The sequence below is a fragment of the Pelodiscus sinensis genome, chromosome 27 (genome assembly GCF_049634645.1).
Source record: "Pelodiscus sinensis isolate JC-2024 chromosome 27, ASM4963464v1, whole genome shotgun sequence".
Taxonomy (NCBI): Eukaryota; Metazoa; Chordata; order Testudines; family Trionychidae; genus Pelodiscus; species Pelodiscus sinensis.
The window spans coordinates 10,755,875-10,765,841 of NC_134737.1; the positions used below are offsets into that span (position 1 = coordinate 10,755,875).

At 51.0% G+C, this 9,967-nt stretch overlaps 1 protein-coding gene across 1 annotated transcript in view; it reads right to left on the bottom strand.

Annotated features, from left to right (window-relative positions):
• The window catches only part of IP6K3 (inositol hexakisphosphate kinase 3), a 51,552-nt gene extending 42,129 nt beyond the window's left edge, over positions 1–9,423 (bottom strand). Inside the window, exon 1 of the mRNA XM_025182736.2 lies at positions 9,235–9,423. The gene's annotated coding sequence lies outside the window, so the exon portion shown is untranslated. The remainder of the gene's footprint in view (positions 1–9,234) is intronic.
• Between the last annotated feature and the right edge of the window lie 544 nt (positions 9,424–9,967).

Sequence of the window (9,967 nt, forward strand, 5' to 3'; positions counted from 1 at the left end):
TGGCGTAAATCTGGAACCAATTCACGGACATCAAGAGTTGCTCCAGATTTTACACCAGTAATGACATGGATAAGAGCTGCCTTGGGCATTTGGTTCCCAAGCTGCCTCTAGAAATGACTTTTACTAAAGAGGAAGTGGTTAGGGCACTGACTTTGGACTCAGGACACAAGGGTTCAATTTCTAGATACACCCCACCTCATCTTGATCTCTCTGTGCCTTGATTTCCATCTGTGTTCTCTACTTCAATTATAGATTCCCCGGGACAGGGAATGTCTCTTACTAATGGGGCATAATCATAGAATACTAGGACTGGAAGGGACCTCGAGAGGTCCAGTCCCCTGCCCTCATGGCAGGACCAAATACTGTCTAGACCATCCCTGATAGACATTTATCTAACCTACTCTTAAATATCTCCAGATTCCACAACCTCCCTGGGCAATTTATTCCAGTGTTTGACTACCCTGACAGGTAGGAACTTTTTCCTAATGTCCAACCTGAACCTCCCTTGCTGCAGTTTAAGCCTGTTGCTTCTTGTTCTATCCTCAGAGGCCAAGATGAACAAGTTTTCTCCCTCCTCCTTATGACACCCTTTTAGATACCTGAAAACGGCTATCATGTCCCCCCTCAATCTTCTCTTTTCTAAACTAAACAAACCCAATTCTTTCAGCCTTCCTTCATAGGTCATGTTCTCTAGATCTTTAGTCATTCTTGTTGCTCTTCTCTGGACCCTCTCCAATTTCTCCACATCTTTCTTGAAATGCGGTGCCCAGAACTGGACACAATACTCCAACTGAGGCCTAACCAGCGCAGAGTAGAGCGGAAGAATGACTTCTCGTGTCTTGCTCACAGCAATGAGTCCCCAGTATCAACTTACGACTTTAGGCACTACTGTGATATAACAAAGTCACAACACAATAATCCCTGTGATCACAAAGAACGCTTGTCTGCTTTCATCCCCACCCCCATGGGGGCCTGGGATCCAACTCATCACACAATACCTCAGGGGATATTAGCGAATCACTGCAGCCCACAATGAAGGCCACAATGGTGACGGTGGCTAAGATGGGCAAAAGCTTTGGATGAAAACAGCAGGGGGTTGAGAGGAAAATCTCCGTGTTGAGATAATCTATTGATATAATAATTCCCTCTTAGTGACAGGGAAAAAGAGGACCGTAAAGCCCTGAAAAATTGAATTGATGGTCTGGGGTTGCAGCTGAGATTAAGAATCTGACAGGGAGCCTAGGAATCTGGAAGATGAAGCAAAGGACCTAGTGCTCTTCTTCTTTAGGTTGCTCTACACACAGTTTTTGTATTTCTCTAACAATTCTTGACCAGTCTATAGCGGTATAGCTATTTTGCTGTACGCATTTTGGAAAAAAAAAAAACCCGCAGTCTAGGTGCGGTTCTTTCAGAAAAAACCCACCCTTTTTCAAAAGAACTGGTAAACTTCATTTTTTCAGGCATTAGGGTTCTTTCGGAAAAAAAGGTGGTGGTAGTGGGGGGGGGAGGGGGTTTCCGAAAGAACCAAATCTAGACCGTGGTTTTTTTTTCCCGGAAAAATCTTTTGAAAAAGTGATCATAATCCATTATGCAAATGAAGCATGAAGTGTGTAAATCCACGCTTCATTTGCAATTTCAAAGTCCTTCATTTACATTCCTCTTTCGACAGAGGAATGTAGTCTAGATGCAGCCTAAGTGATACAATCTCTTTTTATAACTCCCTGTCCAGAATAGACGGTGTTTCCACAGTGAATTGTATCTGAGCCCCTCTCCTCTGCTCCTACATTCTCTGCGACTTTCCATGGCCACGTACGCAATCCAGGGAGAGACGCCAAGTCTCTGGCAGAGTTTTCCAGCTCCTCTTACCTTGGGTCTTAGGTTGTGCAGGGATCCCTGACCTTGAGGCCCAAATCATGCAAGAGCTCTGTGCAGGGCTCTGGCCCCTGTCAGGAGCCTGACCTCACCTCCCCACTGTGCCTGCTGACCTCCATCCCGGAAGAACATCCCTCCCACACCAGACACCCCTCAAGGATAAACTTTACAGAGGATCCCTGCGGACACCCTGGCTGGGCAGACGTGCTAATCCGGGGGCTGCCGGCAAGCCTGCTGTGACGCTGCTGGTGTGCAAGGAAGGAAATAAACAAAAGGGAATCCGCATGGTCAGCAGCTGTTGCAATAGACGGGCAAAGGGGAGGGGAAGGAGGAATGAGCGTTTGCCACAGGCCAAAGGGAAACTTTTCACAGAGAAAGGAGGTTATCAGGGGTTAAGAAGTCCTTATTCTATGCTGAGGCTTACGCTTAATGTGGCCTAGGCCTGGGATGGTCATTTATGCCTGGGGATGTAAAACCCTAGCACTGTACTGCCATGTCACTCAGGGCTGAGCAAGGCACGAGCTAGGAGAACCACGCCCCTGGAGATTAAGCCCTTTGGGTTAGTGCTTGGAAGGTGGGTCTAGAAACTGGGCTGTCAGGGCCACATTCACAGCTGCCCTGCAGCCCCTTTGCTGCAGCAAAAATGACAAGCCTCCCTCCCTGGATTCTTCCCTGCACACTGGACCCTATGCTGAGAAGAGTCACCTCTGTGTGCCCTGCAGGGGAGCCCCATTCTCTGGTACAGGGGCAGTTCGGGCTGGGCTGGAGGAGTCAGCGGGAGCTGGCGCTTCTGCCCCATCACAGTGGCTCAGTTTAGGGGAGCTCACAGAGGCTCCCAATAGCTTGCCTCTGCCCTGTCACTAGTCCTCGTCATACTAACACTGAATCACGGCCCCTGTATGGGGATGCCCTGGATCTCCGAGCCCCAACGCTCATCCAAGCGCACACCTGTCCCATGTCCCGCCTGCCTACTAACCACGGGGAGTGCACCAGTCTGTTTCCTGACCAGGAAGGACTCCACTACACCAGCTGGCCAAGAGAGAAATCAACTAGGTGGCCACCAAGGCGCTTGCCTGTCTCAAACCTGGCACGGATCCTGCTCTGCGGAGAAGCCACCGCAGAGCAGCGCTCAATAAATCAGGGGCCGAGTGCGGAAGAGGAAAACGTCACGGTGATCTGGCTGGCCCAACACAATAGGCTTTTAAGCTCCACGAGGACTGTGCAGCCCCCTGTCTGGGCCAAGGGGGTGCCAACATGGTGTCCTACTCCGATGGATTCCTGAGAGACGACTGCACTGGGCAGATCCTAAGCACAGCCTGGCTCCTAAAATTCAGTGCAGGGAGGGGAGAGCGGTTTCCTTTCTCTTCTATCCATCAATCAAGTGCTGATCCTGCAGGGCGTGGGGTGCCCTCAGTTCCCACAGAGTCCCTGCTGTGGCCCGCTGCAAAGGTGGGGCCAGCCCGAGAGCTTGGATCAGAACATGAAGGGATTTGGAGGTCAAGGGGTTAGTTTGGGCCCCTCTCTGATCCCACGTCCAATTGTTTAAGAGGATTTCATGCCGGATCGCAGCTCAGACTTAATAGCGCCGTCACGCTCGTCTGAGCCCGCAGGCTGCCGGGGCCGAATGGCCACCACGCCCCAAGTGAGAGCAGCATCGGGGCTGCTCTCACGGGCACCAGGCTGCCTATAGCATGTAGATGGGACTAGGAGGTGTATAGCAATGCCCTGGCCACGTGCCAGCCCTCCAGGAACACACCCTACAGCTGCAGGGGGGTACATGCACTAGCTCTGCTCAAACTAGCACCTAAGAAGAGCCGAGTGGACCCTTGGGCACATGGCCTATGTCCAGAACTATTCCACCTGCCAGGGAAGCCCCTTACATCTGAGGCATCTCCAGCCCCCATCACAGTGACAAACAGCAGGGATGAGACATTTTCAGTGACATGACCTATGAGGAAAGGCTGAGGGATTTGGGTTTGTTTAGTCTGCAGAAGAGAAGAGTGAGGGGGGATTTGATAGCAGCCTTCAACTTCCTGAAGGGGGGTTCCAGAGAGGATGGAGAGAGGCTGTTCTCAATGGTGACAGATGGCAGAACAAGGAGCAATGGTCTCAAGTTGCAGTGGGGGAGGTCTAGGTTGGACATTAGGAAAAACTATTTCCCTAGGAGGGTGGGGAAGCACTGGAATGGGTTCCCTAGGGAGGGGGTGGAATCTCCATCCCTAGAGGTTGGGATTGGTCCTGCCTTGGGCAGGGGGCTGGACTTGATGACCTCCTGAGATCTCTTCCAGCTCTAGGATTCTATGTTTTTTTTTTTTTTTTGGCCCAAAAATGCTGGGTTGCTGAAACCGACATGTCCCCGTTTGGGCATTTTCAAAGCAGAGCTCCAATATGTGGTTTGAAGGAGCTTTTCATTGTGAAATTGTAGTTCATTTGTAGAGCGTAAAAGTGTAAACGCAAACAAAGGAGTCAACATCGGGACGCACCATTTCAAAATGATCCAAGCGTGACATTCCCCTTAATCTGGCCCAAATGCTTTTCTTCTCATAACTGGATCATGGAGAACTGACATTTGGGGGTCTGTCTTGGTTTGGGATGGAGAAAATGGTTTTATCATGAACATTCTTTCAGGATGGAAAAACCAGCCCTTGTATGCAGAAGGCTCTGTACAGGAAAGAATCAGTTTGCTTCAGTGTTGCAGCTAATTTTTTCCATCCATGTGCAGAATAATTGTTATGTGCACAGAGGCATGCGTGAATGTGCAACACCAGCAGAAATACAAAACCTAGCTGTGGGCACTCTGCTAATCAGCTGGGTGGCATTCGAGTGGCTGCACAAGTACGCAGCTTACAGGGAACACGGGTTTGTTTTTGTGTCATATTTTGATTTGTCCTTTTCCTCCCTAATTAAAAAGAAGGAGTTTTCAGGTCCACTTTGGTCAGATAGATCTCTCAGGTGGGTGATAACATGTCTTGGCTGCAAAGCAATCAGCTTTGGCTGCAGCTTCTAGCGCTACAACCAGCAAAGGGACGGACAGAGGTTACGTCAATATAGTGCTTGGATTAAAGAAACTAGGAGACAGATCCATCTCTCACCTAAATCCATTGAAGCCAATAGGGAAAAACGGGGCCTTGAAAGGCAGGTAAAGAAAAATCATGTCCTTGGAATTAACCTCTCTCCACTCACTTCACTAAGTTCATTCTGTAACAAATCCTGGTCCTCTCTACGACCTGGAGGCACAAGAACTTATGAGATTAATTTATCTTGACCCTTCCCCTCACCTGCTCTCTGCGTAAGAGATGGGGAAAAGCGGCTTGTTCTGCTTGGTGCTCAGGTGCATCTCTAGCTGAGGCAGGGGACAGAGAAAGGTGATTTAGGGCAGGTGGCAGCCTTGTCAGTAATAAGGGATTACAGCTGGAGGTTGTCAGACGAGGACCGTGCAGAACATGCCCAGTGGGGGAATACAGTTTACTGGAGATGTGAATATGACAGTGGCCAAGAATACACAGTCGGGGAAAAGATACAGCGATTCGGCATGCGGCCAGTGAATACGTCTTTAAAATACAGGGGGGTGAATGCCCATAACGTACCAAAAACAAGGAGTCCTATTGTTTATACCCTATTTGGGCATAACATTGTTAGCGTTTAAGACAGCGTGGAGCAAGCGAGGCTAGTGAGTCTCAGTGAGCCACGGGACTCTCATAACCAAGATGGTCTCCCAGGATACATACAGGCTGTGTCTAGACTGGCAAGTTTTTCCGCAAAAGCAAAACTTGCCAGCTGTCTACACTGGCCACTTGAATTTCTGCAAGAACACTGACTTCCTACAGTCTGAAATCAGTGCTTCTTGCGGAAATACTTTGCTGTTCCTGTTCGGGCAAAAGTCCCTTTTGCGCAAAACTTTTGCGCAAAAGGCCCAGTGTAGACAGCTCAGATTTGTTTTGTGCAAAAAAGCCCCGATCGCCATTTTCGCTATCGGGGCTTTTTTGCGCAAAAGCGCGTCTAGATTGGCATAGATGCTTTTCCACAATAAAGTGCTTTTGCGGAAAAGCATCCGTGCCAATCTAGACACTCTTTTCCGAAAATTCTTTTAACAGAAAACTTTTCCGTTAAAAGCATTTGCGGAAAATCATGCCAGTCTAGACGTAGGCACAGAGAATAGAACATGGTCTCTGCCCTAAAGAGCTTAAAATCTGGAGATATAAGACACATGGGCTGTGTCTACACTGCACCCCTTTTCCGGAAAAGGGATGCAGATGAGACAAGTCGGAATTGCAAATGCAGCGAGGATTTAAATTTTCCCCGCTTCATTTGCATGAACATGGCTGCTGCTTTTTTCGGCTCGGGGCTTTGCCGGAAAAAAGCACCAGTCTAGAAAGGGATCTTTCGGAAAATAAAGCCTTTTCCGAAAGGTCCCTTATTCCTCTTAAAATCAGGAATAAGGGACCTTTCGGAAAAGGATTTATTTTCCGAAAAATCCCTGTCTAGACTGGCGCTTTTTTCTGGCAAAGCCCCGAGCCGGAAAAAAGCAGCAGCCATGTTCATGCAAATGAAGCGGGGAAAATGTAAATCCCCGCTGCATTTGCAATTCCGACTTGTCTCATCTGCATCCCTTTTCCGGAAAAGGGGTGCAGTGTAGACACAGCCATGTAGTGGGAGGGGGGAGGGGACTATCGCAGCAATGGGCTGCCTAGGCTAGTGAGTTGGCTGCAAAAGTGGCCCTCCCTTCATCTCTGTGGCCATAAGATTGTCTTGGTTAGAGTAGTCTCCCGGGACAGGGCCATTTTACGAACGGCGCTTGAGTACTTAGAATTTGCAGGGGGTGCCGACTGAGCCGTGGCAGCGCAGTGACTGGACACACCGGTTTCTACAGCATGGTGTACAACCAGCATGCACCTCCTGTCACATACCCTGGCTTTACGGGCGGGTCCCTTTTGTAATACTGGTAGGGAAAAAAACCGATGTGGATGGAAACCAGCCGGAGACTGGCTCGTGGGGCAGGCAGGGAATGTCAGTGAGTGGGGGGGAGGGAGGGGTGGCATTGTCGCTGGTGTTTGTGAACTCAGAGGGGTCCCCCACCCAGAGCAGGAGGCAGGACAAGGGAGCTATTGGCCGTGGGGAACCACCCAAGAGAAGCACTCGGCTAGACACTAGGGGCTGATGCATCCTGGGCCCACTGGCTTTGGGATCCTCGTGCACTGCAGGTAGGTGCCCACAGCGGCTGTGGGACAGGACGTGGATTCCCTCACTCTCTCCCGGGGAAGCTTTGCCCAAGACAGTGGGGTGAGAGCCCTCCAACGGCTTTGCCACACAACTGCCGAGCAGCACGTGGGTTTGCGAAGGAGACGCTGGCTTGGGGCTAGCTGGGCCTGGAAGGTGACACTAGCAAGGACAGTGGGTGTCTGCACTGCAATCTGGCTGCTTGCACTCAGGGGCCTACCACCCTATCTAATTCTGCAGTGCAAAACCCTGCCCCTCCCATAGGCCGCGAGGAAACTGCTGCAGTTAGTGACAGAGGAAGGAGTTAATTGCAGCAAGGAGCTGACCTGCGGACCCTTGCCCTGTTCATGACGACAACTCTGGGGTGTGAAGCATCAAAATTAATACCAGAGGTTCAATTTCACCCAAGGCAGCCGTCTCCTCAGAGCCTCTGCCACCTGCCTGTAATTATAGCTTGACAGTCTCCCTCCCCCCACCTCGCAGCTCCTCCCCACCCCATGGAAACCAGCCCCATATCTGGTGGAAAGGTCAGGGGAGAACTTTCATTCTCTTGCCGCCGCGGAGTCAGCTGCACACCACAGGCTGCGAAATGACTGCATTCCCCGCGCGTTATAAATTACGGCCGTAAAAACTGGCTTCTTTCAGTCAATCTCACCTAAGCCAGTCGAGGAGACGATGAGCTTTTATGCTCCGACAGCGAGAATGCCATTAGCTCTTTGTTACACAAAGTCAGCAGCCTGGAAAGGCACCCGCGATGGTCTCATTCTGTCACCACTATTGCTGCGCAGATGAAAAAGCATAATTCTTCTTTTGCTTTGTCTAAGGAAGAGGGGGGAAAAAAATCTAATCTGATTTTTCCCCCCCATGAGGAACCATCTAGTCATGTTAGGGCCTGAGCAAACAAGATTGTGTTTCACAGCCCCTTCTTTCTGTGATAACCGATTGTTCTGAAAACCCCCAGAGAAGCAGCAAAGACAGATGCGCAGAATAGATATTAAGTGAATGGACGCATGTGAGAGATGCTAAGCCAAAACACCTGCTCTTTAATAGCCAGGTCCCTGAGTTGGCGGCTTTGTGATGCTCCGCTGGTGCAATGCACCGTCAACCCAGCTGGCTGTCCATTTTCAGAGATGCCCCATCATTCAGCCAAAGCCTGTGGACCATACTGGCCAGGTTTACCACAGCACTGGGGGGCCAGATTTCCAAGTGCGTGGGCACGACAATTAGAGGTGTATTTCCAAACAACCCTCAGAGCCCAGCCTGTGACAATCTGGCCTGGTTTGTGAGTGCTCTGCCCTACTGAAAATCCTAGTTAGCCCCAAAGAGAGAGACAGACAACACAAAATCAGAGAGACTGTTTTGGCCAGTATCTCTGGGGATTTCTGACCCCCAGCCTCCTTCATTTCTGCATGAATGCTCCCTAAAAATCAGCAAGCTTTTCAATGCCACAGGTAAATAATTCAGCTTTAGAGTCCACGCCCCATGGGGGCTGCATCTCTCTAAGCCAGGGGTGAGGAACTTCTTTTGGGTCAGGGGCTGCTGACCCACAGAAAAAAAAAATCAGTGGGGGGCTGCTCAAAAGTGAGATGTAGACCAAAAAAACAACCCCCTCACTGACACAGCCGCTGATTGAGAAGCAGAAAGACGCTCCCCCACATTCCCCTTGCACACCAGAGCCTGGGGGGACCCGGGCTGGTAGATTTTGTGGGGGGGGAAAGCCTCCAGGCAGCGCTTTATGGTGCCAGCGTGCAGAGCTGCTTCCTCCCCTCGCCAGGCAGAGCCCATGGATGGGGTCTGGCATGCCTGGCTTGATGCCAGCACTGGCACTCCAGCCTCATGGCGGGGGTGCTGCAGGAGGGGCTGGAGCACCAGCATGGGCTCCCCAATGTGTGTGTATGGAGGGAAGCCCCGAGCCCTCTAGCCCTGAGTGCCAGGCCAACCCCAGAGCTGGCTCAAGCCACCGGCCCCAGCCCCACCTGGACCCCTCCAGCCAGACAGGGAGGGCAGGGCCTCAGGGTGCAACACAGGAGTGGCCACAGCCTGAGTCAATGGAGGCTTAGCCTGGCCTGTGGTTCCCACAGCCCATGCCAAGTGCCTCAGGGCTAGGGACTAAACCCCACAAGGAGAGGGGGAAACAAAACTTACCAGCAGGAAACAGTCTCCATAAAAAGGCTCCTGAGGGCTGCAGCTGCTTGACTGGACCACATCTAAAGGGCCAGCTGTAGAAAAGTACAAGGAGAAAACACCTCCTTGCAGAAGGCTCTCCTGGGATAGAGAGTGTTAGTAACAGACCAAACACTGCAGTATGGGAAAGAGGCCAGCGGGGGTGCCCCGGCTGGAGTGGAAAGGGTCTCAGGTGCACCCGCTCCTTATAATGCACTGAAACGCTTTTCACCCCTGGAGAGATGGGACTGAGGGGGAAAATCAGCTGTCATCCTCCTCAGGCAGACATGAGCAACAGCTGTGGAAGACAGTGATGGCTCTTTCCCTGGGTCTGCTCGCTAAGCTACCTCATGGCCAGGGAGCAGATTTAACAGGCAAAACAGAGGCAAGGAGATAGCTGGGGAACGCTGCAAGGAATTTTCCACCTCCGAAGACATGAATGCGTCTACACCAGGGACTGTGAGAGAAGGGGGTGTGAGAGAGAGGCAGAGAGAAAAGGAGTACTGTGGCCGGGGGAAGGGGGAGAAGGGATGTCTGTGCTTTTAAGGGCTGAGCTTCCCAGGTAGACAGCCTGGGTGGGCTGCTTTGAAGCTTTTGTTATGCCTGGGCAAATTTGAAACCAGACAGAGGAAAGCAGAGTTCTTGCAAGCACGAGTGATCAATGAAGGGCACAAGTGTGAGTAAGTCAAAGGAGAGCCGCCCGAAAACCTTCCTT